This window comes from Anopheles marshallii, assembly GCF_943734725.1.
Source record: "Anopheles marshallii chromosome X unlocalized genomic scaffold, idAnoMarsDA_429_01 X_unloc_1, whole genome shotgun sequence".
NCBI lineage: Eukaryota > Metazoa > Arthropoda > Insecta > Diptera > Culicidae > Anopheles > Anopheles marshallii.
Window position 1 is genome coordinate 1,036,106 of NW_026525668.1, and position 19,995 is coordinate 1,056,100.

General features: G+C 48.6%; 1 pseudogene; it reads right to left on the reverse strand.

Annotated features, from left to right (window-relative positions):
- Positions 1–5,467: 5,467 nt before the first annotated feature.
- On the reverse strand, positions 5,468–7,610 carry LOC128716758 (uncharacterized; annotated as a pseudogene).
- Positions 7,611–19,995: the final 12,385 nt, after the last annotated feature.

Genomic DNA, 19,995 nt, shown 5'->3' on the forward strand with positions numbered 1-19,995 from the left:
AATTCACCAGGTAGTCGAAGTGTTGTTCCATAGGTGAGCTCTGCAGTTGTTGCGCCGATGTCTTCTTTTATGCTGAAACGCATACCAAGTAACACCATGGGTAGTGCTTCTGTCCAACGGGCATTTTTGTGGCAAAGTATCGCTGTTTTTAGCTGGCGGTGCATTCTTTCTATCTGACCATTGGATTGGTGGTGGTAGGGTGTTGTTCGAAGGTGGTCGATACCTAATGTTGAGGATAGTGAGCGAAACAATTCCGATTCGAATTGCCTTCCGAGGTCAGTTGTGATTTTAGCAGGAACACCAAATCTCGAAATCCATCCGGTGATGAAAGCTCGAGCAACGGTCACGGCTGTGATGTTCGGGATCGGTATTACTTCAGGCCAACGCGTAAATTTGTCGATCAACGTTAAACAGTACGCATTTCCTTCTGATGGTGGTAGTGGGCCGATTAGATCCATGTGGACGTGTGCGAATCGTGCGTTCGGTGTATTTATAGTAGTGATCGGAGATTTGTTGTGGCGTATTATTTTGTTTTTTTGGCATTCAATGCATGTCTCTACTAACGTTTTGCATTCCTTTCGTATAGATGGCCAAACAAAACGTTTTGATACCAGGTCAGTGGTTCCTCTTATACCGGGGTGCGATAGGTTGTGTAGCTTGGAGATAATCATTCTTCTATGAGCTTTAGGAACGAAAGGTCGAATATGATCTGTTGAAATATCGCAAAACAGTTTTTTGGTAGAGTTTGGTACCGTCAATGATTTAAGTACTAGTGATGTTGTTTCCGGTGGGTTACTTAAAAATTCTTTTAGTTCGGTATCGGTTTGTTACGCTTCGGCTATGTGGTGATAATCGATGTGTGTGCTCAAGGAGTCAATGCGGCTTAACATATCAGCAACCAGGTTGTGCTTGCCGGAAACGTGTCGAATATCGGTTGTGTACTCGCTGATGAAAAGGAGTCGTCTTTGTTGTGTGGGGTTAGCGTTATCGAGCTTCTGCTGAAACGCTGTAGTTAACGGCTTGTGGTCAGTATATACTGTGAATTCGCGAGCTTCCAAAAGGTCTTTAAAATGTTTGACGGATTCGTAAATGGCGTAAAGTTCACGATCATAAGTGCTGGTTTTCTGTAACGCAGGTGTCAATTTCTTCGAAAAGAAAGCTAATGGTTCGATACCCTTGGCGGTCAGTTGGTTAAGTGCAGCTCCTATAGCATGATTGGAAGCGTCAACATCTAAGACGACTTGGTGAAGGATGTGCTAGCAAGGCTGCGTGTGCTAAATCGTGCTTACACTTTTCAAAGGCTTGAGTGCTTTTTTCGTTCCAATTCAGTACGGTAGAATCATTTTTAATGTTACCATTTATCATGCCGTGCCAAATTTGCTGGCTTTCTGCTGCGTGTGGTATAAAACGCCGGTAAAAATTAATCGTGCCAAGAAAACGTTTCAATTGTCTCGCTATGACTGGTTTCGGGAAGTCGAGGATAGCTTGTACCTTACTGGGTTTCGGTTTGATACCTTTTGCGCTTATAAGATGGCCGAGGAATTCGACCTCTGAACGACCAATTTGGCTTTTTTCGGGGTTAATGGTTAAACCATTTTTTCTTAAGCGCTCGAATACTGTGCGCAAGTGCTGTTGGTGTTGCTTTTTGTCTTCCGACGCAACGCATAAATCGTCGACATATGGAAACAAGAAATCTAAATCTCCCAGGATGGAGTGTAAGTGTCGTTGCAGAGTTTGACCAGCATTTCGTAGACCAAATGTCATAAAATTGAATTCAAATAACCCGAAAGGTGTTGAAATTGCGGTTTTTGGTATATCTTCAGGGGCGACGGGGATTTGGTGATATGCACGTTGTAGGTCGATACAGGGAAAAAATTTCTTGTTGAAAAGTATTGTCGAAAAATCTTGTATGTGAGGCACGGGGTAACGGTCCGGTACAGTGATCGCATTCAAATTTCTGTAGTCCCCACATGGTCTCCATTTCCCATTAGGTTTTTTTACTAAGTGCAAAGGGCTTGCCCAACAGCTTTTAGATGGTTTACAAATACCATTTTTGATAAGAAAATCGAATTCTATCTTTGCCTCGCGCAATCTTTCTAGGTCCAAACGACGAGGGCGACAAAAGACAGGTGGACCGGTGGTGATTATTTGGTGCGTAACATTTGTGTTCACCGGCTTGTGCTTGTTGTCGAGTATTGTGATATCCTTGTATTCGTGTATTAGATGAGAGAAACTATCGCATGAACTACATACGGTTACGTGGGCTGGTATTGTGTTAGTGATGACGGTCTTATTTTGAATCAGCTGATTACGTTTAATATCTACTAGCAGATCAAAGTGCTTTAAAAAATCAGCTCCGATAATGTGAGATTCTACGTCTGCTATGGTGAAAGGCCACATAAATGTTTGGTTAAGACCGATATCTAAAGTGAGGTTCTTAGTGCCGTACGTACCGATTGAGCTTCCATTCGCTGCGAAGAGTTTTCTAGCTGACGTCGGGTTCATTCTGTCCTTGTAAGACGGTGGTATGACCGAGATCTCAGCGCCGGTGTCGATCAGGAATCTGTTGTTGGTTCTGCTGTCGTTCACATAAATTCGCTCGATGATTTCAGCCTTACTGGGGTTCAGCTTGATACTGGTGTTGGATGTGTTTAACGTTGTGTTGGCGTGTGAAGAAGAGTTGGTGCTGCTTGCGGGTTGACGAGAGGATGCGTTGTAGCTGGTGCTAACGGGTTCGGCTGGGCCGGTGAGAGTTTCACGCGCGCGGAGAGAGAAACGCACTATTTTTTTCGGGAGTAAACCGGGAGATGCTCGCCGAAAAAAATACATTTAGTATGTGGATCGTCAGAATGTTCCTTCTCACACTTCTCTGCCTTGTTTCCATGGCGATAGTGGAACCAACAGATCCAGCGGCGTGGGGCTCGTGATGGTGTTCGTGACCGCGTGGCACTAAAAGGTCGTTGGCCCCATGGTTGTCTAGGCGGAAGGCGCTGTCTGGATCGGGAATCTCTGTGTGCGTTCGAATACGGGTATCGATCAGCTGATCGAGCTGATAGAACTTCGTCTAGGCGACGAGAGAGTGCATCGATACGAGCCTCTAAACTGCAGGCGGTTGCAGGTGCATCGGTTTCATTTACGGTGCAAATGGCATTGGTGGGTGCTTCGAATATCTTATCGGCCTCGTTGGCCTGGTCGTCAAGCGATGCTGATGGCATAGCGGCGATGATAGAACGGACGGTGGTCGGTAACGCGCGTAGCCAAATGTTGCACAGGACACTATCGGAGCAGCCTTCTCCTCCCATTCTGCGCATCTCGGAAAGAAGCAAACTCGGCTTCCGATCGCCTAGCGCGACGCCGGAGAGTAAGCTTGTGAGGCGTTGGTTTTCCGACGGCAGACAAAAGTCAATGACCGATTTTTTTATGGTAGCATATCGATCAGCCAAGGTCGACTTGTTACATTTGGATATTGCGTGATGGAAAAATTTTGCGCGGGTGTTGAGTGCTACTATCACCGCGTTAAATTTGTGCTTGTCCGAAATCACACTATTCACACAGAATGCCGCTTCTAAGCACACGAACCACGTTTCCACCTCCTCGGGATCGAAATCGGGGAAACGGATTTTTGCCACTGATTTTGTTTCTGCGTTTTGGTTTTTGGTTCCCGCGTCTTCCTGCTTGGTCATCTTTCCTGGTTCGGGATCCGTCATCGTGTCGAAGGTTTAACACTCGCGTTCACTTAGTGGGTTAATAAAACACGTGGTACACGCGACGCGAGAGGTTTGCGATTTGTGCGGAAATGAATTACGCAACGGTGAATTATACGATTCTACACGGATGTAAAACTACGCGACGAAAAATTACACGATTGTAATGTTTGTAGTCGAAACTTAAACTTTTCGAGTTTTCGCGTTCGGGGTCACCAGTTATAGGATAAGAATTTACCTATGTTCGGATTTGGAGAAGAATACTTAACACGTCCGATTGGGTTCGCGGTTACAATGGTAGAGAGCGTTTTATTGCGTCTAAAGCGTTCAGGTTAATGTTGGTTAACATTTAGGATACCCGAATAGGGATATCCGAACTTATGCGGTTTATGCTGCGGCGTTTGTTTCTCACCCTAGCTTGCGTGCGAGATTGCGTGATAGTCTCGCCACATCACTTCCCCCTTTATTTAAAATTTATCTGGACGATAAATTTTCCTGCCGTATCGGGTCTGGTGCATAGCTCTTCGAGGATCAATTGGGTCCGCCATTTTCGTACCAGAATCTTTGGTTGTTTTATCCGGTCGGTTGGCCAGAGGGTTGGCCGGATTGGGCTGTTGAATAGCTGGTTCATCGTATATCGCCGATTTGAGACGATCAATGGAGATTTCACAATTCCTACCTCTGATGTCTAAAACGAAAGATTTCTTATTACGTTTAATTATTTTAAATGGACCATCATAAGGCGGGGTTAGAGCAGGCTTGACGGCATCGATGCGGACAAAAACATGAGAACAAGATTGGAGTTGCTTTTGTACATATGCCTTTTCTTTCGTGTTGTGGTTCGATTGGGGTGGTGGTTGCAACGAAGCCATGATGTTTTTCAGGTTTGCCACGAAGTCAGGTGATGCGTTTGATGTCGTCTTGTGTTTATCAAAAAATTCACCAGGTAGTCGAAGTGTTGTTCCATAGGTGAGCTCTGCAGTTGTTGCGCCGATGTCTTCTTTTATGCTGAAACGCATACCAAGTAACACCATGGGTAGTGCTTCTGTCCAACGGGCATTTTTGTGGCAAAGTATCGCTGTTTTTAGCTGGCGGTGCATTCTTTCTATCTGACCATTGGATTGGGGGTGGTAGGGTGTTGTTCGAAGGTGGTCGATACCTAATGTTGAGGACAGTGAGCGAAACAATTCCGATTCGAATTGCCTTCCGAGGTCAGTTGTGATTTTAGCAGGAACACCAAATCTCGAAATCCATCCGGTGATGAAAGCTCGAGCAACGGTCACGGCTGTGATGTTCGGGATCAGTATTACTTCAGGCCAACGCGTAAATTTGTCGATCAACGTTAAACAGTACGCATTTCCTTCTGATGGTGGTAGTGGGCCGATTAGATCCATGTGGACGTGTGCGAATCGTGCGTTCGGTGTATTTATAGTAGTGATCGGAGATTTGTTGTGGCGTATTATTTTGTTTTTTTGGCATTCAATGCATGTCTCTACTAACGTTTTGCATTCCTTTCGTATAGATGGCCAAACAAAACGTTTTGATACCAGGTCAGTGGTTCCTCTTATACCGGGGTGCGATAGGTTGTGTAGCTTGGAGATAATCATTCTTCTATGAGCTTTAGGAACGAAAGGTCGAATATGATCTGTTGAAATATCGCAAAACAGTTTTTTGGTAGAGTTTGGTACCGTCAATGATTTAAGTACTAGTGATGTTGTTTCCGGTGGGTTACTTAAAAATTCTTTTAGTTCGGTATCGGTTTGTTACGCTTCGGCTATGTGGTGATAATCGATGTGTGTGCTCAAGGAGTCAATGCGGCTTAACATATCAGCAACCAGGTTGTGCTTGCCGGAAACGTGTCGAATATCGGTTGTGTACTCGCTGATGAAAAGGAGTCGTCTTTGTTGTGTGGGGTTAGCGTTATCGAGCTTCTGCTGAAACGCTGTAGTTAACGGCTTGTGGTCAGTATATACTGTGAATTCGCGAGCTTCCAAAAGGTCTTTAAAATGTTTGACGGATTCGTAAATGGCGTAAAGTTCGCGATCATAAGTGCTGGTTTTCTGTAACGCAGGTGTCAATTTCTTCGAAAAGAAAGCTAATGGTTCGATACCCTTGGCGGTCAGTTGGTTAAGTGCAGCTCCTATAGCATGATTGGAAGCGTCAACATCTAAGACGACTTGGTGAAGGATGTGCTAGCAAGGCTGCGTGTGCTAAATCGTGCTTACACTTTTCAAAGGCTTGAGTGCTTTTTTCGTTCCAATTCAGTACGGTAGAATCATTTTTAATGTTACCATTTATCATGCCGTGCCAAATTTGCTGGCTTTCTGCTGCGTGTGGTATAAAACGCCGGTAAAAATCAATCGTGCCAAGAAAACGTTTCAATTGTCTCGCTATGACTGGTTTCGGGAAGTCGAGGATAGCTTGTACCTTACTGGGTTTCGGTTTGATACCTTTTGCGCTTATAAGATGGCCGAGGAATTCGACCTCTGAACGACCAATTTGGCTTTTTTCGGGGTTAATGGTTAAACCATTTTTTCTTAAGCGCTCGAATACTGTGCGCAAGTGCTGTTGGTGTTGCTTTTTGTCTTCCGACGCAACGCATAAATCGTCGACATATGGAAACAAGAAATCTAAATCTCCCAGGATGGAGTGTAAGTGTCGTTGCAGAGTTTGACCAGCATTTCGTAGACCAAATGTCATAAAATTGAATTCAAATAACCCGAAAGGTGTTGAAATTGCGGTTTTTGGTATATCTTCAGGGGCGACGGGGATTTGGTGATATGCACGTTGTAGGTCGATACAGGGAAAAAATTTCTTGTTGAAAAGTATTGTCGAAAAATCTTGTATGTGAGGCACGGGGTAACGGTCCGGTACAGTGATCGCATTCAAATTTCTGTAGTCCCCACATGGTCTCCATTTCCCATTAGGTTTTTTTACTAAGTGCAAAGGGCTTGCCCAACAGCTTTTAGATGGTTTACAAATACCATTTTTGATAAGAAAATCGAATTCTATCTTTGCCTCGCGCAATCTTTCTAGGTCCAAACGACGAGGGCGACAAAAGACAGGTGGACCGGTGGTGATTATTTGGTGCGTAACATTTGTGTTCACCGGCTTGTGCTTGTTGTCGAGTATTGTGATATCCTTGTATTCGTGTATTAGATGAGAGAAACTATCGCATGAACTACATACGGTTACGTGGGCTGGTATTGTGTTAGTGATGACGGTCTTATTTTGAATCAGCTGATTACGTTTAATATCTACTAGCAGATCAAAGTGCTTTAAAAAATCAGCTCCGATAATGTGAGATTCTACGTCTGCTATGGTGAAAGGCCACATAAATGTTTGGTTAAGACCGATATCTAAAGTGAGGTTCTTAGTGCCGTACGTACCGATTGAGCTTCCATTCGCTGCGAAGAGTTTTCTAGCTGACGTCGGGTTCATTCTGTCCTTGTAAGACGGTGGTATGACCGAGATCTCAGCGCCGGTGTCGATCAGGAATCTGTTGTTGGTTCTGCTGTCGTTCACATAAATTCGCTCGATGATTTCAGCCTTACTGGGGTTCAGCTTGATACTGGTGTTGGATGTGTTTAACGTTGTGTTGGCGTGTGAAGAAGAGTTGGTGCTGCTTGCGGGTTGACGAGAGGATGCGTTGTAGCTGGTGCTAACGGGTTCGGCTGGGCCGGTGAGAGTTTCACGCGCGCGGAGAGAGAAACGCACTATTTTTTTCGGGAGTAAACCGGGAGATGCTCGCCGAAAAAAATACATTTAGTATGTGGATCGTCAGAATGTTCCTTCTCACACTTCTCTGCCTTGTTTCCATGGCGATAGTGGAACCAACAGATCCAGCGGCGTGGGGCTCGTGATGGTGTTCGTGACCGCGTGGCACTAAAAGGTCGTTGGCCCCATGGTTGTCTAGGCGGAAGGCGCTGTCTGGATCGGGAATCTCTGTGTGCGTTCGAATACGGGTATCGATCAGCTGATCGAGCTGATAGAACTTCGTCTAGGCGACGAGAGAGTGCATCGATACGAGCCTCTAAACTGCAGGCGGTTGCAGGTGCATCGGTTTCATTTACGGTGCAAATGGCATTGGTGGGTGCTTCGAATATCTTATCGGCCTCGTTGGCCTGGTCGTCAAGCGATGCTGATGGCATAGCGGCGATGATAGAACGGACGGTGGTCGGTAACGCGCGTAGCCAAATGTTGCACAGGACACTATCGGAGCAGCCTTCTCCTCCCATTCTGCGCATCTCGGAAAGAAGCAAACTCGGCTTCCGATCGCCTAGCGCGACGCCGGAGAGTAAGCTTGTGAGGCGTTGGTTTTCCGACGGCAGACAAAAGTCAATGACCGATTTTTTTATGGTAGCATATCGATCAGCCAAGGTCGACTTGTTACATTTGGATATTGCGTGATGGAAAAATTTTGCGCGGGTGTTGAGTGCTACTATCACCGCGTTAAATTTGTGCTTGTCCGAAATCACACTATTCACACAGAATGCCGCTTCTAAGCACACGAACCACGTTTCCACCTCCTCGGGATCGAAATCGGGGAAACGGATTTTTGCCACTGATTTTGTTTCTGCGTTTTGGTTTTTGGTTCCCGCGTCTTCCTGCTTGGTCATCTTTCCTGGTTCGGGATCCGTCATCGTGTCGAAGGTTTAACACTCGCGTTCACTTAGTGGGTTAATAAAACACGTGGTACACGCGACGCGAGAGGTTTGCGATTTGTGCGGAAATGAATTACGCAACGGTGAATTATACGATTCTACACGGATGTAAAACTACGCGACGAAAAATTACACGATTGTAATGTTTGTAGTCGAAACTTAAACTTTTCGAGTTTTCGCGTTCGGGGTCACCAGTTATAGGATAAGAATTTACCTATGTTCGGATTTGGAGAAGAATACTTAACACGTCCGATTGGGTTCGCGGTTACAATGGTAGAGAGCGTTTTATTGCGCCTAAAGCGTTCAGGTTAATGTTGGTTAACATTTAGGATACCCGAATAGGGATATCCGAACTTATGCGGTTTATGCTGCGGCGTTTGTTTCTCACCCTAGCTTGCGTGCGAGATTGCGTGATAGTCTCGCCACAGGTTCGTTGGATGCGTCATGGAAAGACGCATCTTTTGACATATAGTGCGTGTGTGTGTGTGTGCACTCCACCGGAAGTGGCGCTTAAAAACCAGTGTTTTTTAGTGTCCGGTTGGTTTCGCCACCAAAAAGTGCGCGAATCAGAACTAAAATAGTTTAGAACGGTTGATTGAGAACAGGCCGCTTCGTTTGAGGGGTCTGCCGTTTGTGTAAGTGAAAAACTAGCGGAGTTATAAGCTCCCAAAGTCGGAGGTTTTCGCGTTTCCGGTGCCGTTTCCTCCCATACATTGAGGTACGGCAAAACTTTCCGTCGGCGCGTGGCTCTATGGGAGGGGCACCCGTAGAGTCGTAGCACATGCCGGAGTGTGGACGTAGTGGGTGCGTGTGAAAAACCCTGAAAGAAACCGAAAATTCGAAATAACGGCCAAACCAAGAGCGCCAGGGCTTTGGTTCTACGTGTCCGGCCCCCGAACCTGGCCGCGGACTCTTCACCCAAGTTTCACCCCCCCACCTATCAAGGGGCGGGACTATTTCGTGGACCGGTTTCTCGCAGTTTATAAGGTGGACAGAGGACCGATCCTTACAAATAAGGGTTCGTTGGATGCGTCATGGAAAGACGCATCTTTTGACATATAGTGCGTGTGTGTGTGTGTGCACTCCACCGGAAGTGGCGCTTAAAAACCAGTGTTTTTTAGTGTCCGGTTGGTTTCGCCACCAAAAAGTGCGCGAGTCAGAACTAAAACAGTTCAGAACGGTAATTGAGAACAGGCCGCTTCGTTTGAGTGGTCTGCCGTTTGTGTAAGTGAAAAACTAGCGGAGTTATAAGCTCCCAAATTCGGAGGTTTTCGCGTTTCCGGTGCCGTTTCCTCCCATACATTAAGGTACGGCAAAACTTTCCGTCGGCGCGTGGCTCTATGGGGGGGCACCCGTAGAGTCGTAGCACATGCCAACTGTGGACGTAGTGGGTGCGTGTGAAAAAACAAACAAAAACGAAAATTCGAAATAACGGCCAATCCAAGAGCGCCAGGGCTTTGGTTCTACGTGTCCGGCCCCCGATCCTGGCCGCGGACTCTTCACCCAAGTTTCACCCCCCCACCTATCAAGGGGCGGGACTATTTCGTGGACCGGTTTCTCGCAGTTTATAAGGTGAACAGAGGACCGATCCTTACAAATAAGGGTTCGTTGGATGCGTCATGGAAAGACGCATCTTTTGACATATAGTGCGTGTGTGTGTGTGTACTCCACCGGAAGTGGCGCTTAAAAACCAGTGTTTTTTAGCGTCCGGTTGGTTTCGCCACCAAAAAGTGCGCGAATCAGCACTAAAGCAGTTTAGAACGGTTGATTGAGAACAGGCCGCTTCGTTTGAGTGGTCTGCCGTTTGTGTAAGTGAAAAACTAGCGGAGTTATAAGCTCCCAAAGTCGGAGGTTTTCGCGTTTCCGGTGCCGTTTCCTCCCATACATTGAGGTACGGCAAAACTTTCCGTCGGCGCGTGGCTCTATGGGGGGGCACCCGTATAGTCGTAGCACATGCCAACTGTGGACGTAGTGGGTGCGTGTGAAAAAACCAAAAAAAACCGAAAATTCGAAATAACGGCCAAACCAAGAGCGCCAGGGCTTTGGTTCTACGTGTCCGGCCCTCGAACCTGGCCGCGGACTCTTCACCCAAGTTTCACCCCCCCACCTATCAAGGGGCGGGACTATTTCGTGGACCGGTTTCTCGCAGTTTATAAGGTGGACAGAGGACCGATCCTTACAAATAAGGGTTCGTTGGATGCGTCATGGAAAGACGCATCTTTTGACATATAGTGCGTGTGTGTGTGTATGCACTCCACCGGAAGTGGTGCTTAAAAACCAGTGTTTTTTAGTGTCCGGTTGGTTTCGCCACCAAAAAGTGCGCGAATCAGAACTAAAGCAGTTTAGAACGGTTGATTGAGAACAGGCCGCTTCGTTTGAGTGGTCTGCCGTTTGTGTAAGTGAAAAACTAGCGGAGTTATAAGCTCCCAAGGTCGGTGGTTTTCGCGTTCCCGGTGCCGTTTCCTCCCATACATTGAGGTACGGCAAAACTTTCCGTCGGCGCGTGGCTCTATGGGGGGGCACCCGTATAGTCGTAGCACATGCCAACTGTGGACGTAGTGGGTGCGTGTGAAAAAACCAAAAAAAACCGAAAATTCGAAATAACGGCCAAACCAAGAGCGCCAGGGCTTTGGTTCTACGTGTCCGGCCTCCGATCCTGGCCGCGGACTCTTCACCCAAGTTTCACCCCCCCACCTATCAAGGGGCGGGACTATTTCGTGGACCGGTTTTTCGCAGTTTATAGGGTGAACAGAGGACCGATCCTTACAAATAAGGGTTCGTTGGATGCGTCATGGAAAGACGCATCTTTTGACATATAGTGCGTGTGTGTGTGTGCACTCCACCGGAAATGGCGCTTAAAAAACCAGTGTCTTTTAGTGTCCGGTTGGTTTCGCCACCAAAAAGTGCGCGAATCAGAACTAAAGCAGTTTAGAACGGTTGATTGAGAACAGGCCGCTTCGTTTGAGTGGTCTGCCGTTTGTGTAAGTGAAAAACTAGCGGAGTTATAAGCTCCCAAAGTCGGAGGTTTTCGCGTTTCCGGTGCCGTTTCCTCCCATACATTGAGGTACGGCAAAACTTTCCGTCGGCGCGTGGCTCTATGGGGGGGCACCCGTAGAATCGTAGCACATGCCAACTGTGGACGTAGTGGGTGCGTGTGAAAAAACCAAAAAAAACGAAAATTCGAAATAACGACCAAACCAAGAGCGCCAGGGCTTTGGTTCTACGTGTCCGGCCCCCGATCCTGGCCGCGGACTCTTCACCCAAGTTTCACCCCCCCACCTATCAAGGGGCGGGACTATTTCGTGGACCGGTTTCTCGCAGTTTATAAGGTGAACAGAGGACCGATCCTTACAAATAAGGGTTCGTTGGATGCGTCATGGAAAGACGCATCTTTTGACATATAGTGCGTGTGTGTGTGTGCACTCCACCGAAAGTGGCGCTTAAAAACCAGTGTTTTTTAGCGTCCGATTGGTTTCGCCACCAAAAAGTGCGCGAATCAGAACTAAAACAGATTAGAACGGTTGATTGAGAACAGGCCGCTTCGTTTGAGTGGTCTGCCGTTTGTGTAAGTGAAAAACTAGCGGAGTTATAAGCTCCCAAAGTCGGAGGTTTTCGCGTTTCCGGTGCCGTTTCCTCCCATACATTGAGGTACGGCAAAACTTTCCGTCGGCGCGTGGCTCTATGGGGGGGCACCCGTAGAATCGTAGCACATGCCAACTGTGGACGTAGTGGGTGCGTGTGAAAAAACCAAAAAAAACGAAAATTCGAAATAACGGCCAAACCAAGAGCGCCAGGGCTTTGGTTCTACGTGTCCGGCCCCCGATCCTGGCCGCGGACTCTTCACCCAAGTTTCACCCCCCCACCTATCAAGGGGCGGGACTATTTCGTGGACCGGTTTTTCGCAGTTTATAGGGTGAACAGAGGACCGATCCTTACAAATAAGGGTTCGTTGGATGCGTCATGGAAAGACGCATCTTTTGACATATAGTGCGTGTGTGTGTGTGCACTCCACCGGAAATGGCGCTTAAAAAACCAGTGTCTTTTAGTGTCCGGTTGGTTTCGCCACCAAAAAGTGCGCGAATCAGAACTAAAGCAGTTTAGAACGGTTGATTGAGAACAGGCCGCTTCGTTTGAGTGGTCTGCCGTTTGTGTAAGTGAAAAACTAGCGGAGTTATAAGCTCCCAAAGTCGGAGGTTTTCGCGTTTCCGGTGCCGTTTCCTCCCATACATTGAGGTACGGCAAAACTTTCCGTCGGCGCGTGGCTCTATGGGGGGGCACCCGTAGAATCGTAGCACATGCCAACTGTGGACGTAGTGGGTGCGTGTGAAAAAACCAAAAAAAACGAAAATTCGAAATAACGGCCAAACCAAGAGCGCCAGGGCTTTGGTTCTACGTGTCCGGCCCCCGATCCTGGCCGCGGACTCTCCACCCAAGTTTCACCCCCCCACCTATCAAGGGGCGGGACTATTTCGTGGACCGGTTTCTCGCAGTTTATAAGGTGAACAGAGGACCGATCCTTACAAATAAGGGTTCGTTGGATGCGTCATGGAAAGACGCATCTTTTGACATATAGTGCGTGTGTGTGTATGCACTCCACCGGAAGTGGCGCTTAAAAACCAGTGTCTTTTAGTGTCCGGTTGGTTTCGCCACCTAAAAGTGCGCGAATCAGAACTGAAACAGTTTAGAACGGTTGATTGAGAACAGGCCGCTTCGTTTGAGTGGTCTGCCGTTTGTGTAAGTGAAAAACTAGCGGAGTTATAAGCTCCCAAAGTCGGAGGTTTTCGCGTTTCCGGTGCCGTTTCCTCCCATACATTGAGGTACGGCAAAACTTTCCGTCGGCGCGTGGCTCTATGGGGGGGCACCCGTATAGTCGTAGCACATGCCAACTGTGGACGTAGTGGGTGCGTGTGAAAAAACCAAAAAAAACCGAAAATTCGAAATAACGGCCAAACCAAGAGCGCCAGGGCTTTGGTTCTACGTGTCCGGCCCTCGAACCTGGCCGCGGACTCTTCACCCAAGTTTCACCCCCCCACCTATCAAGGGGCGGGACTATTTCGTGGACCGGTTTCTCGCAGTTTATAAGGTGGACAGAGGACCGATCCTTACAAATAAGGGTTCGTTGGATGCGTCATGGAAAGACGCATCTTTTGACATATAGTGCGTGTGTGTGTGTATGCACTCCACCGGAAGTGGTGCTTAAAAACCAGTGTTTTTTAGTGTCCGGTTGGTTTCGCCACCAAAAAGTGCGCGAATCAGAACTAAAGCAGTTTAGAACGGTTGATTGAGAACAGGCCGCTTCGTTTGAGTGGTCTGCCGTTTGTGTAAGTGAAAAACTAGCGGAGTTATAAGCTCCCAAGGTCGGTGGTTTTCGCGTTCCCGGTGCCGTTTCCTCCCATACATTGAGGTACGGCAAAACTTTCCGTCGGCGCGTGGCTCTATGGGGGGGCACCCGTATAGTCGTAGCACATGCCAACTGTGGACGTAGTGGGTGCGTGTGAAAAAACCAAAAAAAACCGAAAATTCGAAATAACGGCCAAACCAAGAGCGCCAGGGCTTTGGTTCTACGTGTCCGGCCCTCGAACCTGGCCGCGGACTCTTCACCCAAGTTTCACCCCCCCACCTATCAAGGGGCGGGACTATTTCGTGGACCGGTTTCTCGCAGTTTATAAGGTGGACAGAGGACCGATCCTTACAAATAAGGGTTCGTTGGATGCGTCATGGAAAGACGCATCTTTTGACATAAAGTGCGTGTGTGTGTGTGCACTCCACCGGAAATGGCGCTTAAAAAACCAGTGTCTTTTAGTGTCCGGTTGGTTTCGCCACCAAAAAGTGCGCGAATCAGAACTAAAGCAGTTTAGAACGGTTGATTGAGAACAGGCCGCTTCGTTTGAGTGGTCTGCCGTTTGTGTAAGTGAAAAACTAGCGGAGTTATAAGCTCCCAAGGTCGGTGGTTTTCGCGTTCCCGGTGCCGTTTCCTCCCATACATTGAGGTACGGCAAAACTTTCCGTCGGCGCGTGGCTCTATGGGGGGGCACCCGTATAGTCGTAGCACATGCCAACTGTGGACGTAGTGGGTGCGTGTGAAAAACCCTGAAAGAAACCGAAAATTCGAAATAACGGCCAATCCAAGAGCGCCAGGGCTTTGGTTCTACGTGTCCGGCCTCCGATCCTGGCCGCGGACTCTTCACCCAAGTTTCACCCCCCCACCTATCAAGGGGCGGGACTATTTCGTGGACCGGTTTTTCGCAGTTTATAGGGTGAACAGAGGACCGATCCTTACAAATAAGGGTTCGTTGGATGCGTCATGGAAAGACGCATCTTTTGACATATAGTGCGTGTGTGTGTGTGCACTCCACCGGAAATGGCGCTTAAAAAACCAGTGTCTTTTAGTGTCCGGTTGGTTTCGCCACCAAAAAGTGCGCGAATCAGAACTAAAGCAGTTTAGAACGGTTGATTGAGAACAGGCCGCTTCGTTTGAGTGGTCTGCCGTTTGTGTAAGTGAAAAACTAGCGGAGTTATAAGCTCCCAAAGTCGGAGGTTTTCGCGTTTCCGGTGCCGTTTCCTCCCATACATTGAGGTACGGCAAAACTTTCCGTCGGCGCGTGGCTCTATGGGGGGGCACCCGTAGAATCGTAGCACATGCCAACTGTGGACGTAGTGGGTGCGTGTGAAAAAACCAAAAAAAACGAAAATTCGAAATAACGACCAAACCAAGAGCGCCAGGGCTTTGGTTCTACGTGTCCGGCCCCCGATCCTGGCCGCGGACTCTTCACCCAAGTTTCACCCCCCCACCTATCAAGGGGCGGGACTATTTCGTGGACCGGTTTCTCGCAGTTTATAAGGTGAACAGAGGACCGATCCTTACAAATAAGGGTTCGTTGGATGCGTCATGGAAAGACGCATCTTTTGACATATAGTGCGTGTGTGTGTGTGCACTCCACCGAAAGTGGCGCTTAAAAACCAGTGTTTTTTAGCGTCCGATTGGTTTCGCCACCAAAAAGTGCGCGAATCAGAACTAAAACAGATTAGAACGGTTGATTGAGAACAGGCCGCTTCGTTTGAGTGGTCTGCCGTTTGTGTAAGTGAAAAACTAGCGGAGTTATAAGCTCCCAAAGTCGGAGGTTTTCGCGTTTCCGGTGCCGTTTCCTCCCATACATTGAGGTACGGCAAAACTTTCCGTCGGCGCGTGGCTCTATGGGGGGGCACCCGTAGAATCGTAGCACATGCCAACTGTGGACGTAGTGGGTGCGTGTGAAAAAACCAAAAAAAACGAAAATTCGAAATAACGGCCAAACCAAGAGCGCCAGGGCTTTGGTTCTACGTGTCCGGCCCCCGATCCTGGCCGCGGACTCTTCACCCAAGTTTCACCCCCCCACCTATCAAGGGGCGGGACTATTTCGTGGACCGGTTTTTCGCAGTTTATAGGGTGAACAGAGGACCGATCCTTACAAATAAGGGTTCGTTGGATGCGTCATGGAAAGACGCATCTTTTGACATATAGTGCGTGTGTGTGTGTGCACTCCACCGGAAATGGCGCTTAAAAAACCAGTGTCTTTTAGTGTCCGGTTGGTTTCGCCACCAAAAAGTGCGCGAATCAGAACTAAAGCAGTTTAGAACGGTTGATTGAGAACAGGCCGCTTCGTTTGAGTGGTCTGCCGTTTGTGTAAGTGAAAAACTAGCGGAGTTATAAGCTCCCAAAGTCGGAGGTTTTCGCGTTTCCGGTGCCGTTTCCTCCCATACATTGAGGTACGGCAAAACTTTCCGTCGGCGCGTGGCTCTATGGGGGGGCACCCGTAGAATCGTAGCACATGCCAACTGTGGACGTAGTGGGTGCGTGTGAAAAAACCAAAAAAAACGAAAATTCGAAATAACGACCAAACCAAGAGCGCCAGGGCTTTGGTTCTACGTGTCCGGCCCCCGATCCTGGCCGCGGACTCTCCACCCAAGTTTCACCCCCCCACCTATCAAGGGGCGGGACTATTTCGTGGACCGGTTTCTCGCAGTTTATAAGGTGAACAGAGGACCGATCCTTACAAATAAGGGTTCGTTGGATGCGTCATGGAAAGACGCATCTTTTGACATATAGTGCGTGTGTGTGTATGCACTCCACCGGAAGTGGCGCTTAAAAACCAGTGTCTTTTAGTGTCCGGTTGGTTTCGCCACCTAAAAGTGCGCGAATCAGAACTGAAACAGTTTAGAACGGTTGATTGAGAACAGGCCGCTTCGTTTGAGTGGTCTGCCGTTTGTGTAAGTGAAAAACTAGCGGAGTTATAAGCTCCCAAAGTCGGAGGTTTTCGCGTTTCCGGTGCCGTTTCCTCCCATACATTGAGGTACGGCAAAACTTTCCGTCGGCGCGTGGCTCTATGGGGGGGCACGCGTAGAGTCGTAGCACATGCCAACTGTGGACGTAGTGGGTGCGTGTGAAAAACCCTGAAAGAAACCGAAAATTCGAAATAACGGCCAAACCAAGAGCGCCAGAGCTTTGGTTCTACGTGTCCGGCCCCCGATCCTGGCCGCGGACTCTTCACCCAAGTTTCACCCCCCCACCTATCAAGGGGCGGGACTATTTCGTGGACCGGTTTCTCGCAGTTTATAAGGTGAACAGAGGACCGATCCTTACAAATAAGGGTTCGTTGGATGCGTCATGGAAAGACGCATCTTTTGACATATAGTGCGTGTGTGTGTATGCACTCCACCGGAAGTGGCGCTTAAAAACCAGTGTCTTATAGCGTCCGGTTGGTTTCGCCACCAAAAAGTGCGCGAATCAGAACTAAAGCAGTTTAGAACGGTTGATTGAGAACAGGCCGCTTCGTTTGAGTGGTCTGCCGTTTGTGTAAGTGAAAAACTAGCGGAGTTATAAGCTCCCAAAGTCGGAGGTTTTCGCGTTTCTGGTGCCGTTTCCTCCCATACATTGAGGTACGGCAAAACTTTCCGTCGGCGCGTGGCTCTATGGGGGGGCACCCGTATAGTCGTAGCACATGCCAACTGTGGACGTAGTGGGTGCGTGTGAAAAAACCAAAAAAAACGAAAATTCGAAATAACGGCCAAACCAAGAGCGCCAGAGCTTTGGTTCTACGTGTCCGGCCCCCGATCCTGGCCGCGGACTCTCCACCCAAGTTTCACCCCCCCACCTATCAAGGGGCGGGACTATTTCGTGGACCGGTTTCTCGCAGTTTATAGGGTGAACAGAGGACCGATCCTTACAAATAAGGGTTCGTTGGATGCGTCATGGAAAGTCGCATCTTTTGACATATAGTGCGTGTGTGTGTGTGCACTCCACCGGAAGTTGTGCTTAAAAAACCAGTGTTTTTTAGTGTCCGGTTGGTTTCGCCACCAAAAAGTGCGCGAATCAGAACTAAAGCAGTTTAGAACGGTTGATTGAGAACAGGCCGCTTCGTTTGAGTGGTCTGCCGTTTGTGTAAGTGAAAAACTAGCGGAGTTATAAGCTCCCAAGGTCGGTGGTTTTCGCGTTCCCGGTGCCGTTTCCTCCCATACATTGAGGTACGGCAAAACTTTCCGTCGGCGCGTGGCTCTATGGGGGGGCACCCGTAGAATCGTAGCACATGCCAACTGTGGACGTAGTGGGTGCGTGTGAAAAAACCAAAAAAAACGAAAATTCGAAATAACGACCAAACCAAGAGCGCCAGAGCTTTGGTTCTACGTGTCCGGCCCCCGATCCTGGCCGCGGACTCTCCACCCAAGTTTCACCCCCCCACCTATCAAGGGGCGGGACTATTTCGTGGACCGGTTTCTCGCAGTTTTTAAGGTGAACAGAGGACCGATCCTTACAAATAAGGGTTCGTTGGATGCGTCATGGAAAGACGCATCTTTTGACATATAGTGCGTGTGTGTGTGTAAACTCCACCGGAAGTGGTGCTTAAAAACCAGTGGTTTTTAGTGTCCGGTTGGTTTCGCCACCAAAAAGTGCGCGAATCAGAACTAAAGCAGTTTAGAACGGTTGATTGAGAACAGGCCGCTTCGTTTGAGTGGTCTGCCGTTTGTGTAAGTGAAAAACTAGCGGAGTTATAAGCTCCCAAAGTCGGAGGTTTTCGCGTTTCCGGTGCCGTTTCCTCCCATACATTGAGGTACGGCAAAACTTTCCGTCGGCGCGTGGCTCTATGGGGGGGGCACCCGTAGAGTCGTAGCACATGCCAACTGTGGACGTAGTGGGTGCGTGTGAAAAACCCTGAAAAAACCGAATATTCGAAATAACGACCAAACCAAGAGCGCCAGAGCTTTGGTTCTACGTGTCCGGCCCCCGATCCTGGCCGCGGACTCTCCACCCAAGTTTCACCCCCCCACCTATCAAGGGGCGGGACTATTTCGTGGACCGGTTTTTCGCAGTTTTTAAGGTGAACAGAGGACCGATCCTTACAAATAAGGGTTCGTTGGATGCGTCATGGAAAGACGCATCTTTTGACATATAGTGCGTGTGTGTGTGTAAACTCCACCGGAAGTGGTGCTTAAAAACCAGTGGTTTTTAGTGTCCGGTTGGTTTCGCCACCAAAAAGTGCGCGAATCAGAACTAAAGCAGTTTAGAACGGTTGATTGAGAACAGGCCGCTTCGTTTGAGTGGTCTGCCGTTTGTGTAAGTGAAAAACTAGCGGAGTTATAAGCTCCCAAGGTCGGTGGTTTTCGCGTTCCCGGTGCCGTTTCCTCCCATACATTGAGGTACGGCAAAACTTTCCGTCGGCGCGTGGCTCTATGGGGGGGCACCCGTAGAATCGTAGCACATGCCAACTGTGGACGTAGTGGGTGCGTGTGAAAAAACCAAAAAAAACGAAAATTCGAAATAACGACCAAACCAAGAGCGCCAGAGCTTTGGTTCTACGTGTCCGGCCCCCGATCCTGGCCGCGGACTCTCCACCCAAGTTTCACCCCCCCACCTATCAAGGGGCGGGACTATTTCGTGGACCGGTTTCTCGCAGTTTATAAGGTAAACAGAGGACCGATCCTTACAAATAAGGGTTCGTTGGATGCGTCATGGAAAGACGCATCTTTTGACATATAGTGCGTGTGTGTGTGCACTCCACCGGAAGTGGCGCTTAAAAACCAGTGTCTTTTAGTGTCCGGTTGGTTTCGCCACCAAAAAGTGCGCGCATCAGAACTAAAGCAGTTTAGAACGGTTGATTGAGAACAGGCCGCTTCGTTTGAGTGGTCTGCCGTTTGTGTAAGTGAAAAACTAGCGGAGTTATAAGCTCCCAAAGTCGGAGGTTTTCGCGTTTCCGGTGCCGTTTCCTCCCATACATTGAGGTACGGCAAAACTTTCCGTCGGCGCGTGGCTCTATGGGGGGGGGGGGGCACCCGTATAGTCGTAGCACATGCCAACTGTGGACGTAGTGGGTGCGTGTGAAAAAACCAAAAAAAACGAAAATTCGAAATAACGGCCAAACCAAGAGCGCCAGAGCTTTGGTTCTACGTGTCCGGCCCCCGATCCTGGCCGCGGACTCTCCACCCAAGTTTCACCCCCCCACCTATCAAGGGACGGGACTATTTCGTGGACCGGTTTCTCGCAGTTTATAGAGTGAACAGAGGACCGATCCTTACAAATAAGGGTTCGTTGGATGCGTCATGGAAAGACGCATCTTTTGACATATAGTGCGTGTGTGTGTGTGTGCACTCCACCG